The sequence below is a fragment of the Phaethon lepturus genome, unplaced genomic scaffold, assembly GCF_000687285.1.
Source record: "Phaethon lepturus isolate BGI_N335 unplaced genomic scaffold, ASM68728v1 scaffold10369, whole genome shotgun sequence".
NCBI classification, from domain to species: Eukaryota; Metazoa; Chordata; class Aves; order Phaethontiformes; family Phaethontidae; genus Phaethon; species Phaethon lepturus.
Genome location: NW_010564168.1, coordinates 31,200 through 47,517, shown reverse-complemented (window position 1 = coordinate 47,517; position 16,318 = coordinate 31,200). Strand labels below are relative to the sequence as shown.

General features: G+C 37.3%; 1 protein-coding gene across 1 annotated transcript in view; it reads left to right on the top strand.

The window, feature by feature from the left end:
- LOC104626765 (transcription factor SOX-6-like) overlaps nucleotides 1–16,318 on the top strand; it is a gene marked incomplete at its 3' end in the record, with an annotated part of 141,078 nt that overhangs the window by 115,806 nt on the left and 8,954 nt on the right. The window lies entirely within an intron of this gene.

Below are 16,318 nucleotides of genomic sequence, written 5' to 3'. Positions count from 1 at the left end.
GAAGGCTTAGTGAAGAAAATAGCAACCCATAAAATCGTTGGAGGTACAATTCGTCCTCCATTTTTTCCTTCTGTTGCTCCATATGAACACACAGACGCACCAGAGCCCTTCAAGAATGATGGTTCCATTGTTTCACATTTCCTAGACTGTTTTGAGCATGGCATGGTAAAATCCATGCTAGGTGTCTTAAATAATAACCTGCAAATCCATATTCAGACATTGGGCTAAATTAATAAAAAAATAATTCTCGTCGTCTTAGGAGTAGCATATAAGGATTTTTCAAGTCAATGGTGGGTGGTTTCTATTTCAGTAAAACAGTGCTCAGATTTAATAGTGAATAGATGTGGTCAACACATTTAAAGATGTATAGACATTTAGCTGAACGTGCTGAACTAACGCTAGGTCAAAAGAAAATATAGAGAAATGTGATTCCTTACCTTAAAAAGGATATGTTTGTCAAATGGTCTCTGACATAGAAATTATGATTAAAAAGAACATTACAATCTTTTATTTGCTTGTAATTTACCACTGTTCAGATGAGACTGGAGTTAGTCCACCTGTGAGGAAAACACTGATATCAAAATGACCCGATGTTGAGCTAAGCCATGTTATGTTCCTGTTTATATTAATCCTTTCGGGGCAGATGGATTCTGACTAGGAAGACCAATCGTGAATAGGGACAGTAGTAAATTAGGGAGTTAGATAATAAATTTTAACAATTGTACACAATCAGGCTCGTCTGTAGACTCCTAGAAAGCTTGAAGCCGAGCAGCAGGCAGTGGTTATTACCTGCTAAAAGCATTAACAGTAGCTACGGTAACTTGCCGAAGGATAGAGGGGATATGCCTTAGAATAAAACCTCTGTGTGTCAGAGGGATTTTCAGACTGTACAAGAGTTATGTTTTTTTTACTAATGTTAGGCAAACTGTTTTGTCTTTGCATTCACTTTACATTGGCCGCAGCCTACACAGAGGGAACTGCTGGAAAAAAGGGGGGCATTAATACTTTCTACTGTGTGCGGGCCAGCCAGTAGTTAGAGAGGGGGCCCATGTTTTCTTAGGGCTCAGATGGCAAAGCTAAGTATTCAGCCTACGGCAGGAAAAAAGTGCCTTTTTTGTTTTCTGGCTGGAGAGTCCAAGCATTCCCAAAGGAACACAATGAATGGCCCATTTTGTCTGACACTGTTTCGTAGACATAGAATTCTTGTTTTTTCATAATTATTCTTGCCCGTCACTGGGTGTGCACATGACATTTGAGCGTGTTTTAAAGTCTTAACACACTCATGTGCCTGCAATAAAGTTACTCATAACAATCCAGGCTTTCTGCAGACAACAGAGCAGGGTCTGTTGTTTTCACAAGTCACAGCAGCTGGGAGGCAATTGTGAAGACAACAGCTTAATCTAGCTGGAAAATACAGGAAGAAGAGAATATACACTCAATTTCCTTCCATATTATTGCAAACAATGCAGAGGGCTTTTTTTGTTGTGGCTTTTTCTTTTCTTTGCTCTGGGTGGTCTGACTGAAAATGTGAGTGGCATAAAATACACTAGTAAACGTACTTTGAATTTTCAACTTGTTGCATTTCTGTGCTCATGCTGATGTGCCTAAATCTGTTAAAAGGTGAGAATATCAATGTACATAAGCACTTTAAAAATCATACAGTAACAGCCTTATTTTGACCTCATCTACACAGTGTTTAGATGGTGTTGGTTTACAACGTATGTTGCAGTTGCTTCTGAGTTACACTGGTATAAATGAAACTGGAATCAGGAACTTAGAGAAAATCTGATTGCTGAAAACTTCCATTTGAAACAACATTAGTTAAAGAAAAAACAAAGCTAGGCAGTCTTAGATGTTTGAAAGTTGTATTTTAGCTTCTGTGTAAAAGGACAAGGGCACTCTAATTTGTTTCTTTATTGCATGCTTCTGAATCTGTAGATTAATCATATTTGTAAATGCTTCATTTACTTCAGAAGCACATTTACAAACAAAGCATGCAATAAATTAACATGCAAACTCAGTTAAAAAGCATCGTAAGTAGGCAGTGATCAGATAGTTTTTACCCTAGCTATATTTTCTGGTGAAGTTTTGGGAAATATTATGGAGCTGGTTTTTTTCCTTGATGCAAGGGATGAAAAGTGAAGAGGAACATATACTTCAATTATTATGTCAACACCAGAAAAAGTAAAGTGCAAATTAACATAAATTTGGTTGGAGACCTGGGGGTAGCCTAGCAGTCACCGTTAGATGTGCTTTCAGCAAGGGCAGATGTTCCTTTTAAAGAAGAGGTGGTATTTATCCAATTGCAGTAAAGGTATCTTCCTTTCCTGCTCTTGGGAATGCTACATACAGCAGATTTCCAGTAACCATGGCAGACAACTCAGATGGGAAAGATTTTTATTATGCATAGCACAGAGGTTATAGCAGCGACTGGTAACAGCAAAAGCCTGTCAGACAGTGAGTATGGAAAACGAATGAGTGATTTGAACACGGTCCAGACTTCCAGGAGAGAGAATTGGGATCAGGTTGACGTATACTGAAAAAATACAAATGCTGAGATGACTCTAGATGTACGCTCTGCTGTTTATGAGCGAGGTGCAAATAGTACAGTACCACATGCACCGGCCGACTCTGGGGCAGTGGTATCAGGAATGCACGTACGGTTGGAAAAGCAGTGGGTATTACTCTGCTCAGCCAGAAAATAAAGCAGATAGAGTGTGATATTATTGCTATCTATTTAAAAAAGCATGGATGTGGACTTCAGCGTCTAAGCATTAAATCAGTTAGGCACACTACTAACCTAACAGTAAGCAAAATTTCTTCCTCTGTTTTCCTTAAAATATAATACCACACCTCTCCTCTCCATTTCCCTTAACAATACAATACGAATGTTGTCCAAAATAAAGGTACAGATTAGTTGGTCTGTGCATCTCACATTAATCCTGTTCAGTCGATTTGCCCTCACGTCTCAGAAACCCTATATTGGTATCTTATTTTCTTGTATTTTCATTTGTTGCAATTTTGGTGTTAGACTGACTTTCACAATGAAAGAAAAAAAAACCCCAAACCCCTAAAAATTCTTTTGAAAAATTTATCTAAACTGAAATGAAAAATTACACCCTGAAAACTCTTATTTACCTGAAAAGACAGTGGAGACAAGCACCTGCTAACAAAGCAAGGAATTTGGTGAGGAGCACTGTTTACTCTGATGACCCTTGAAGGCACTAGGAGGGCTTTAGAAAAGCGTGATTTTAATTTGTGTCAGATGCATGTGTCTATCTTAAAAAATGGATGTTTGTGAGTGTCCTCATTTCCGTGAAGTGATGCTACCTTTATGTCTAAGCTTTTCTTGTATATGTGACAATGACCATCCTAAAGCCAAGAAAGCCAGATGTATTTCACCATGGTCTCCTTCTTCATTCTGGAAGTTTACAGACAACTTTTGGGCATGACTTTATTGGTATCAGTGGCCTAGAAGGGAGAATTTACTGCCAGATAGCTACCTTGTATACATTAAAAATGCTCTCCAGAAGAGATGAAGTGAGTGAATGCAAGGAGTTTTGCAAGAAGACTGAAGGTGAGGAGTGAAAAGATTAAGTGAAGGAGAAATAAATTATTTGATAAATAGAAAAAGACAGAAAGAAATCCATCAAGAATAGATCTGAGTGATAGAGTGATTTCCAAATGACTTTCTTTTTTATTACTCAAGTTGTCTACTGCTACGATTAGCCCAACTGGCTTGCTGCTTCTTCACTCAGCAGCAAACCTGTTAAATGTATAATGCTCAAAGTACATCTTTAGAGATAGAGGTGGTCTTCCCAGAGTAAGCATTTAAGAAACGCAGGTTTTGTGCGTCCAAGAAAGCCATTCAGTGGTGACTATCCAGGAGTGCACCAAGCAAGTTGTATAGCCAGATGGGTCTAAGAGCACTGAAATCCCAAGTGAGGAATTTGGAAAACAAGAGAAAAGCTTCTTCTACATGTAGTGTAGTATATATATGTGTGTGTGTGTGTACATACGTATATTGTAAAACGTTTATACAAAGTATATGTATATGTGTATATAAATATGTATTCTACATATATATATAGAACTGTATATTATATATGTACGTGTATATATAGAATATACTTTTATAAGCGTATCTATACACTGATGTATATTTATTTATATAAAGAGACATTCACTTTAAGAAAATGTCTAGTAGGAAATTTTCTGCTTGTTAAGATGTGTGACTTTAGAATAGCATGTACTACACGCTAACTTCCATAGTGCATAATTTTAAGAGTAATCTCCTCTTAGTGAGTAAACAAATTTCCACAAAGGTGTCTTCAGTGTATTTGAACTTTGTCCACATGGGGATGTAGTGCAGAAGAACTAAGGTGCTACAAAAACATATACTGAAATACTGCACGGTGGTTTCCTGTGTAGTTGAACTCTAAAACAGAGCTTCAGAACAGAGCACAGTGGCTTGCAAGTAAACACAGGTGGTAAGACTTTGAGCAGAGCTATGGAAATAAGCTTTTTGTCTTCTGATTTTGGAAACCTATTTGGGTAGGCATTTTTGCAGAGCTCATTCTCTTGTTTTCTTATTACCTGACCAAATGATCAAAATTGTGACAAAAGTAACTTTCTGGATCTGGCTGTCACTCGGGCATTCCATTGCGGCTCACAGTTTTGCAAGATGTTATTATGTTAGACTGATATGTTGGACTCTGATTGTAACACCGAGTCAGCCCTCATCCTTACTCCTAATTTTAATTTTTTTTCCTTTCTCTATGTGTCTTTCATTCCTATTCCAATGTATGTAAAAAATGTCAGCACTAACTAGTTCCTACTTTGGAAAAAAAGTAGCACTTCAGCTGCTCCTGCAAATTCTTTCACCCTTTGAGCAGTGACTACTATACAGGTTTAAGAAGAAATTTTAAACAAAACCTGGAAAAAAAGGAAAAGAGCAAATATGCAGGCTAATGGTGTATCCTAAGGTGAGCAAAATGTATTTTTTTAACATTGTATTTTTTTACAATTCATAATGCAAAGGCTTTATAAGAAAAACCTGTCTTTTAGCTCTATATGAATTATAAAATTGTATTTTTTGTGCTATGCTAAGCCAAGCATAGCACAAAAGCTATTCTGCAGTGAAATTAATAATTACCAAAAAGATTTGCTAGCATTATTGTTGTATCCTTTATGAGAATATGGGTAACATGTTTAAAAAACATGGGAAGTGTGAATCAAAGCCCAAAGATTCAAACTGGTCTCTAATTTTTAATGTGAATTCTATTCATATGCCTCCGGTGCGTAGACTGAAATACAGTCTGTGGGTAACAACTGTCTTTAGAGTTGTGCTGCTTAACCTGAAAGTATCTGTTCCTCTGATAGTATAGATTTATAATTTTCTTTACTGTCCTGCTCTAACAAGGCTTTAAGGTAGGAGGGCATCTTAGTGCCACGTGTAGTAGGTGCCTGGCTATAATACATGATTTCAGCCCCAAATATATTCCAAAGGCAAGGTTTGTTTATTAACTGAACCCCATGCTGAGATTCAATCAATCTAAAACAGGCCGAGTTTGAAGTTGAACATTCAAACGTATGCCCATACATCTTGGGCATATATCTTACATAATGATGTTGGCCCCAGACATCTTTCTGGGTTTGTTTATGTCTGTTATGGATTACCCTCATTATCCATGCTGTTTGAGGGATTCCCTATGGATTCAGCCAGTTTATTGCATACTTTTTTAATTTTATGCCAAACTGAGTGTTCTGAGTGGCAGCTCATATAGTAGCTCTGTACAGCTTCCTCTCAACCCAGAGATGAATGCTGTGATTAAGGTTAAATAAAGTAATACGGAAACCAACATGCTACAAAAGGGTATGTAGGAGAATGCCTCGGGAGAGGCAAGAAGGTTATAGAAGTAACGTGAGTGATGAAACATTAAGATGTTGACTACTCTTTATATTTCTTTTCCTTTTAATTGTGGTTAACCATTAGAGCAACAATTCTGTGATTTACAAGATCTTCCTCATTGAGCATCTATGGTAATAACTATATAATAAGAAAATTCATTTATTAATTTTTTATCAGAGTGAAGGGACATGTTAATGTGCCAGTCGCTGAGCACATCTGTGTGCACACACAACTCCCAGTAACATTGGTTGGAGTTGCATATGCAGATCAGCCGGAGAACAGAGTCTTAAATACAGAAAGCAGAGATTGGTATGGGCCACGCGCTGTTCTCGGGAGTGTGTCCTGCTCCACTGGAGTAAGTGGTGTTTTTGAGGCTCTCCTCCTGAGGCGAATGTTGCCCTTCTCATATTCAGCGTATAGTACCCATTTAGTTCTTCTGGGAGAGTTTACTAGGAGTAATATATGGCCAGAAGAAATTAGAGCTAAAAGACAGGTTTTTCTTATAAAGCCTTTGCATTATGAAAAAGGTTGTTTTCAACCTGAAAACTCAGATTTATAAACACTTAATTCATCAGTTCCCCGTGCCTTTCATTTGAAATAAACAGCCAGTAATATTATTTTAAAATAAGGCAGAAGGTGTAACAAAAATGAAGTAATGTTTTGAGAAATATGTGATTGATGATTAAAAAACAGAGAGAGAAGGGGTAGGGGGGTGTCAGTCCAGCTTTCATTAGTCAGGCAAAACTTCTATTTGAGCATGCATTAAGTCAGGAAGACCAGACAGTGTGTCTGGAAAATCATTCTTTCTTTGAGAAGCAGTTTCTCAAAAATATTCCCTTGTTTCTTAAATCTGAAGGCATCCTTTGACTGACTTAGTTATTTTATATCTATTGATGCTAGAGAAAACAAAAGAAACTTTAAAACCTGGAAACATAAACACCATTGAACCACCCACTTAAAAAAAACAAAGCGGGGGGGAGGGAAAGGGAAAAAGAAAAGAAAGAAATCACAGTGGATGTTTTCCAGGAGGGAACATGCTACGCTGTGTAAAGGGGGCTAGTGTAACAAGAAGTCATCTATTCCTGATTTCTTTAGACAGCTAGAGCTTTGTGCCTTGTCTAGTTTCTACGTTTTAAGAGCTTGTTCTGTGTAGCAGAAATAATACAATAAATGGGTTTAACCACATTTGTCTCAGCTAGACAGTCTGCTTTGTCAAAGATTGCTGGTACAACATAAACAAATTATGTGTTTGTAGTGCTTTTCAATGAAAGCCTATCTAACAGAGCGGAGATTGTGTTTCGGCAGCTGTAGATTTAATCTCCTACCTGTCAGTTAAAGCAGGCATTTCCTGAGCAGATAAGGCCTGGTTGCAGAAGGGGGAGCAGCCACAGCTGGACAAAGGGCCATTGTTATTGCCCCGTAATTCTATATAGATTTGCCCGGGCATTTCATCACACCAACTCCGGCACATTACGGTTGCAGAGGAGCCAGCCCTTCGCTGCAGGTTCGGCAGGCAGAGAGAAAGGGAGTTGCAGCGCAGCTTTGTGCTGTTGATTCCCACCGACTGTCATGGGAAAAAAAAGAAAATATCCCAACTTGGAGAGCAGCGTCACTCTAGCGTGAGTGTGATCGTAGGATTCGTGGCAAGGATCTATTCGCAAGCCGAAAGCGTGCTTTAAATAACACTGGAGTTCTGACAAATCAGGGAAAGCCAGAAAATGGGAAGATTGGCATTCCTTCTCGAGTATCAGGACCCTCTGCAGAAAAGGCAGCACAACAGTGTGGATTTATATCTGAAGTATAGCTGTTGCTGGAATTTTAACACCCAAACTTGGATAGGAAATACCTAATATTCATTTTAAATATGAGTTTTCCGGTTTTCTGCCTTATTTTACCTTTTTATGATTTTGTTCTTTCAAAATTTTTTTGTAGATGAATCATAAAGTTGAGGAGCCACTATAACTGATTTGAGCCAGACACAGTTGGCATAGCAGAGAAGCAAGCTGTGTATATGTCGCTGGAAGTTTAGAAACTCTGTTGCTTGCTCCTAAATCTGCAGTAATTACTGTATACCTAGCAGTGGCAATCACCTCAGTCATACTGTGCAAACACACCAGTTTCTTGGAGCTTTTTCTGGGTAAAGATGGTCAGATCATGTCAAAATCTGAGGAATCCTAGGGAGAAATGGAACAAATTAATTTTTGCATGCAATTGGTATTCTGATTTGACTTTGATCTCTAGACACAGGAGTTTTCTGCATTAAACTACTTCTTGACATAATTGCCTTTGATAATCCTTTGTGTTTCGATCTAGACGCTCCATAAACATAATGTGATTTCTGGAAGTTATCTACGCTACTATTCTGCATTAAACCTCTTTCAAAAATATACGGAAGCAAGAATATTCCCACTAGACGTGAATACCTCCTTTGACCTAGTCTCTTAAATATCATCCATTTATGCTTGAGGAAAAATATCAATACTTGTCTCTATAATAAAGAAGAGTAAATTCACAGAGGAATAAATACCTGAAGAAATCAGCCATGGGACTGGGTGGGATGGAAAAGGCATCTCCTTTTCACAGCTGTGACTCACCTCCACCCTTGTATCCTGCCAGGATCCAAGTGTTTGAGGGCTAAACTCTGAAGGGCTGGCATGTGCCTGCTCAAAAGCTGCCTCGTTCGCGTTTTTTGACAGAGCATGTCTCTCATTAGACATAGCTCTGCACTTTGGGTAGCTCTTTATACAATTGTGCGGTAAGGTGTAAAGGTTATAAGCAGCAGATCACAATGGAATTAGTTTATATCCACTATGCGTTGTCACTTCTGCAACTGGAAGATTAATCAAGGCCTCTTTGAGTGTCCTCCTGCGTAAACTGGGGACACAACACTGTCCTCTGAATGGGTCTTTGAGCTTGATTTAATTAATATTTATAAAGTATTCAAAATCTCTTAAGTGCTTATATACTTACAATACAATATAGTTACAAATCTTGGAATATCAGTGAAAACACAGAAAGCTTTAGAAACACTGTGCTGATCAGGAAGAAATTCTTCCCATAGCAAAGTAAATGGTAGAACTCTTGTTAGCATCAGTGACCCCTGGGTTTCAGATATATTCTGTATTTGTTTAATATAATAGAAAAACCCCAACCTTTTCTCTTGTTGTACCTTTTTAACCTCTATAGGACAGAAGTTTTGATCAGAGGCATTGAAAGATGTTTCTGTTTTCATTCCCACTGCTGCTGGACCTATTTCTTAAAGACAATCATTCCTTTAGCAATCATCAGTGTGTGGCATTAGATGATTTTTTTTTTTTAATACTGTACATTGCAAAGCCTTTCTGTTGAGGGAATTAGTTGCATTAGTGATGGCTACTATTCAAAAAAAGAACTCTGTCTTGAAAGGATGTGAGGGGAAACCTCTGCTTGAAAGCACCAATACAAAGTGCAAATTTTAAAGCATTTCTTGCTCTAAATTTTTCCATCACCAGGAAATTTCAAGGTACTCCAAAAATCCTGCACATTTTGATATTACCGTAAAAACATAAGCTAATAAGGAATATCTGACATAATTTATATTTAGATTTGAGCTCAAGTAATGGAACTTCCTTATATAAAATATCAACAAGTATCATTAGGCTGCAATATTTTTCTTATTTTGGCATGAATAAGACAAGGTGCAAATGAGAAACATACATCTTCACTAGTCTTTGGAAATATCTGAGATAATTGACTTGCTCAGTCTTCTGTGATGGCTTGGTGACCACTAACTGTGACAATTTGCATAATAGTCAACTCTTCACTTCTGTAGAGATAACTGTTTGTATCTGATTAAAATTAGGACTGTTTTAGTTCTCTTGACTTTTCCAGAAGTTGCAGAAATAGAGATTTGCTGTTACGCTTTAACCAAACAAATGCACACATGGGGATAACAATATGCTGAGTTTATGCAGATTTTACAACACAAATCTGAATAAAATACCCACTAATAGACCCTTAAGGAGTAATAAACACACATGAATTTTCCTTAGTTGCACTTTAAAGTGATTTTAACATACTACTAGGCCTTAACAATAATATTTAATTGACAAGATTATGCATTTGTATGGATTGAAAAGGTGGTAGATCTCTAATTCCAAATGAACTATAAATTCACTTTTGCATAACATGTTTTATTTATTTCTGTATTGCAGAGATGTTCTCCATCCCTCCTAGTGAGAGTTTCTTAAAATACAGACAATTTAAATAGACTTAATTACCATTTATCATACTCTTAACTTCATGAGATCATCTTTAGTTGAATTCTGTATTTCCAGGTAGTCAAGGAGCTAGGTAAAAACAGGGCAACACAAGGAGAAGCTAATAGAAATTAAATGAGAGCTAGCACTTAAAACTATTCTGTTTTCAGTGCGGATGGTAGTATTTTTCTGCTGCTCCCTTCTTTATTTCTCAAGTAGATGGAGTTTAAGTTTAGTTCATTTAAAGTTTCAAAGTAGTGAGGAAGAAATAATAAAAAATAAGGATGCTCTCTTTCGCTCTCTGATCATGGCTGCAATTTTCACATTAATGTTGTGGCCACTGCAGTAGACTTAAATCTCCAAATCATGCTGAACCATTGGACAAATGGAAAAAACGATATGGGAAAAGAAAGAAGATAGCAGTTACAATCCATTTACAAATTCAGTAGTGGGCTACATATTTTTCATAGTATTTCCCATATGAAATGTTCTCACTTTGCAAGTCTATGGTATCTTTTTTACAGTTTATTTGCCAACACTTCCCCTGGGATCTCATTGGCAGACATTTTCTTTGTGGCTCATGTACTTTCACTGAGAGGAAATATTTCTCAATTAGACTGTAGATAATTAGATGGCAGATAAATTAGAACATAATATTATACCTCCCTATATAGATATAGCTCCAGTGATTCTATATTGCTAACAGGAGCAGAAAGTAGTCTCTGAATAATTTTCAATGTCAATGCTATTTTTCAGTGTCTTAGGTACGATGCAGCGCCTGTGTGATCACTTTTGGTCTGTTGGAGCTCACCCTTCCTCAACTGCCCTTCCTCCTCACCAGAGTCACAGTTGCTTCCCAGGGATTATTTATGCTAGAGGGGATTTTTCAGTTAAGCATGTGGGTCCACTATCACAAGTTACCTTTACATTAGAGAATGCTAAGCATTGATGGTGCATTAATTCAAAGCCTTGAGAGTTCATCAGTGAACATTCTGAGCTCAGAACAGGCCTGGCCACCACTCACACACAGAGTAGCCAGTCCCTTTATAGCTGAACTGGTCAGTTAACTCAGCCTTACGGTTGCTTTGCTGCGCCAGAACAGCGCAAATAAAACAGCCACTCCATCCAATTATAACCAAAGAGACCTTTTTATTTTTTCAGTACAACTCTTCTGCAGTTTTCTAAACAGAGCATTTTTGGGACCAGAAAAGGGCTTGGTCATGGCACAAGTTCCAATACAACACTGGCAGAGCTGAGGAGGAGATTTGGGCCCAAACCTGCAAAATCCTTAGCACGTAGCTGCTCTTAAGCATTTAAGTGATCACACTGACTTTCACGTATATGAGTTGTCATAGAAGTCATCCCTACTTCTTTATGCAACATGGTGTTTGCTTTCTTGCAGAGTCACCAAAATGACCTAATCAAAATAAAATTCAAATTAACAGAACTTCTTATATTTCTTCTCTTACAAAAACAACAACATCCAACCCTAGATATTGAAATAAATAAACTTCCAATGACGGTATAAAATAATAGTACCATGTATGATATACAGACTATTTAAAATGCAGATGAGGTAAAACATATAATATGCAGGGTGTTTAAAAACTTGCACTAGTAGTACTGGGGACACAAACACTGCTTGCAGTGCCATTAAGATTTTTAAAATTAATGAACCTAAAATGTAACCTGTTGAGCTATCAGTTATAGACATTACGTTCTAGCCTATCAACACGTATTTTGAGCATTCTGAAAATGCACATTCTTAATTGATACACTGCCATTACCTGGGAAACTCTTCTATTTCACTGCAGTTTTTCAATGAGAGAATATAAAATTTCAAACACTTTTTTACTACGGAAATTAAAAGCTTAATGGCTGCATAGACAGATTAAAGTTGTAGTCTAGCTGTAAGGATTTAAAAAATCATAGGTAGAAATTCAAGTTTAAACTATGAAAAGTTTAAACCTGCCTGTGAAAGAATTAGGTTCTCACAGAGGTACAACATCACAAGGACAAGAGGTATTGTACATCCTATACTAAAGAAAAAAAAGTCTGTTCAGTAAATTTCAAAGACTGGCTTCTCAGCTAACATGCGTTGGAGTGGTCTGTTAGACTCAATGCAAATCTCAGGATTTCTAGAAGTTGAGACAGAGATTTTACTGGTGGAAGAAGTGGGGGGCAATGGCTTTAAATAGTGATGTTGGATTAGTCTAGGAAATTAGAGCGTATTTAGCCTATCACACTGGTTTATGCTAGTGCTTGTTGTAATTAAAAAAAAAGCTGGAAGAAAGGGATAAAATATTATAAAGATTGTGCTTACCCCTTCTCAAAAAGATGGCACTTAATTCCTGCCTTTACTGAAGTAAACCGCACAACAGAGAGGCAACGTGTCACGTTTGATCTTGAAAAGTTTGCAAGGAATTCAGCTGCCATTATAGGGTGGGATTTACTTCTGCTCTTGAAGCCTGTGATCCTCACAGCTAAGCAGAAATGTGTGAGCTGCCTTTTTGCTTGCACTGCTGCCATCCTTTTCTCTGAATGCCTTTACTTCTCTAGCTGCGAGATTTGTTGTGGAGGCAGCTTTGGATTTTAAAGATAGAACCCTTCCTATTCCTTAGTCTCACTAAATGTGCTGTGTTCCTTATTCCAAAGACACAGATCATTTTCATTCCAAGCATTATTTTTGTATGACATGCCACTTTGGCTTCCATTTTTCCACGCGCAACGCTAACCATCAATGACTTTCTAACAAGGAGGATTGTCCAGCCAGCTTCTGAGATTAGCATTCACATGGCCGTGGGACAAAGCGCTGCAGATTTGCCCAGCTTATCAAACGGGCCACCAGCTTTCATTATTTCAGGGAGAATCAAATTGGAAGTTGCTTCTTGAACTAATCAGGGCTGATTTGCTCTAAAGTTGCTTCCTGACTTAGATCTCAGGCAAGGAAGTGCTGTAATCAGTTCCCAAGGGCCGTCAGAGTTGTGATGGGATATTAAAGGAATGGTACACTACCTTTTAAGAGTTCCCTAATCTTGGTAGCTTCTCATGTTTAACACAGTTAAACCTGAGCTCGTTGTATAGAAAGAGAGACTAATTTTATGAGATAGCCTTATGTAAGAGAGGATTTTACTTGAGGTTGCCAAACTGGATTTTGGAAAGAATATACTGAGGTCTCCTCCAGGGTTTGTACAGTTCAGTTAAAGATACAGACTTCATAGACTTCTGCCTATAAAGATACAGGCAGAGTTGTTCAAAACGAAACATTTAATACCCGTCACAAAAAAAATAAATAATCTTCATGAAAGAGAAAATGAGTCCCCCTGAGTGTCACTGTTTGCATATTAGCCCATAGTACGGGCTCTGCCAAGTTACTCTCTGACTGACTGCTGCAGATGCTCTTTCTCAAGTATTCTGAGTGAGATCTTTAGTGCAAGTCTTCGGGGACAAACAATAGCACCTGTTCCTCACAAGATAGCAGCCCAGTTAGTCCATTCATGTATCTTTAATGAAGCTCTGGGGCAGATGGCAAAAAATGGCATCATCAACAACTTAGCACAGAGGAGACAAAAGGGGAAAGTGCCGATCCAACAATACTCTATTTTTACGAATGGGAAGAGACAGAATCGGAGTGTTTCTCAGGCATCTGATACAGTCTTGGTTTTCAGAAAGACCTGAGGAACATCTCAGCAATTAAAATTTCTGGGCATGTAGCTGATTTTATGAAGTACACCAATTAACCCCTCCCAATTTCTCCCCCCTCAGCAAAATCAAATGAATAATAATAATAAAACTCTCAGGAAAAAAAATTGTCAAAAATCAAGGTGTCTACTATTTTTTTGGCATTAACTTTACATCTTTAATAATTCGGTGATCAGTGATACTTGTATATTCTCTTCCTTTTTAATGCTTATTTGTGCTTTTCAGATGACCTCTGATAAAAATCAACACCTACATATATAATAATTCTGGGCGAAACCAACATATGCCTAGGAATAGTATTTAACATGTGCCAGAGGGAAGACTCATGGAAGGGAATGGTTGCCACTCGCTATAGGCTTTTTTCAGTCCATATAACTCTCTTAAGTGTAAACTCAAACTTATATCCTAAGTGTAATCCACCTTTAGCCAAAGTTATATTGATTTATGTAAGCTGAGGGACTGATCCAGCATTCAGAGTAGTATTTCAAGGAAGAATAGCAGATAGCCAGAACATGCAATGGTTGTTCTCCACATTTACAGAATTGCATTTATTTGAGAGTTTTAAAAAAATCTTTTTGGATATGGTGGAGTGGATACAACTCTACTGGATTGCACTGGGAAATACCCGTTGTAGGATTTGATTATTAGACATTTCAAGTTATTTTTATGATACTGTCGTGCAAAGTATTGCTATGGGTATGTATGCGTCATCGCCCTAACCACAGTACTCACTCTGAGCTCTTCCGTGTCTTGTGAGATTGTGGTGGTGTCTTGTACCTTTGCAACCCCACGGAAATACTTTCTGTGCGGGGTGATTGAAAGGGATATTTCTTAAGCCTTGGCTCCATTTGATTAGATTGTAATTGGGAAGTACTGAAAATAATTGCAGACTGTATTGTGTTGAATTCCTTCCAATATATCCTATAGTAGTTTCTATCAGACAAAGCCTGTGGTTTTCATTTGCTGTACTCCTGTAGAGCCAGTAGAGAGGAACACCACACAGAAGTCTAGCACCATTTTTTCAGAGGTAAATGCCAGTGCTGGGCACATGGGGATCAACTTCAATCTAACCAAGTTTAACTCATATCCTAAAATGCATAGCCAGGCTTACCTCAGCTAAAATGAGAGAAATAGCTGCTCAAAGCTAGTTTCTTTCACGCCCCACTGCCATGGCAGTAATTGCACAAAGACCTTTTTATTATAAGTTGATTTTCCTGAGAAATGGATTTAAAAAATACTGTAAAGTGTTTATTTTTTGCTTGACCTTTATTAACCTACATCTTTGAGGTTTCCCAAGAGAAGAGTTGTTGGTAAATTAACCCTCATAGACACACACAGTAGCATTTCTGCACTGCATCAATGGTTGTGAAAGTAACGGGGATATGACAAGAAAATTTGGCACTATTTAAACAATGTCATAGGTCAACATATGGGATTTGACAAAAAAAAGTTTTTTAGGAATTAAATGGAAAAAAAATTGCTTGAAGTGTGCTTTAACTTTTTAATAGTATTTAATGCCACCGATTTATAGTAGGAGGAGGGCAACATTTCTTCTCTGCCTAAAAACCCAATTTCTTCCTACATTTACTAGCTTTGATATATAAACCATTATATGTTTGCTTAACTACTAATCAGAAAAATCATAGTCAAACTCTTGGGTACTTCTGGGGTTAAGGAATGATGGATAAAACCTCTTTGTGATCCTAGCCACTGTCTCTGAAACACATGTAGCATAAATTAAGGAACTAGAAAATTAACATGTGGATGTAACAGACACGATTCTATCCCATATCCCATTTATCTATATGTTGAATACAAATGCTGGTATAAGGTGAAGAATTTTTTTTGCTTTTGCATGTTTGTGCTTTTTGATACATTTATTAAGGTCAAATTAAATTTGATATAGTATGTTTTATTCTGAAATGGTCTCTGAATACAGCTCCATAATTACCAAGCTACATGATAGTGCATAAAGCTATAAAACTGCTTAGACAGACAAGCAATTTATATGTTATAGTGAGGTGTGTATGGCAAAGGATGTTAGTTTAATTGGGAGCCAAGATGTTGGAGCCTTAAATCTTAAGAGCTGGGGTGTTGACTAGAAGACTATTTAATACTGTGTTGAGATTTTGAAATAACATACCTGAATTGTTGGTATATATATGAACAATACAATGTTGTAAGATCTCAGAATTAAAATTACCCTAAGGATACTAAAATTTGAACATCAAAGTAGCTACTGCAGTGTTAGCTTACTTCTAAAATGCTTGTCACTCTGCTGTCTGTGACCAAAGATGAGAAAACTTGTGAAAAATTAATAGAACTACGTACTACTACTCTTTTTAAAGAACCTATGGTATGTTACAAAGGTTTTGTACCTTTTTACCTTGTGCCAGGACAGGGAATATTAATTAAAAAAAAAAAATAGACAACCAAGAAAAAGTAGGAAAACGTGCAGTTCACTGAG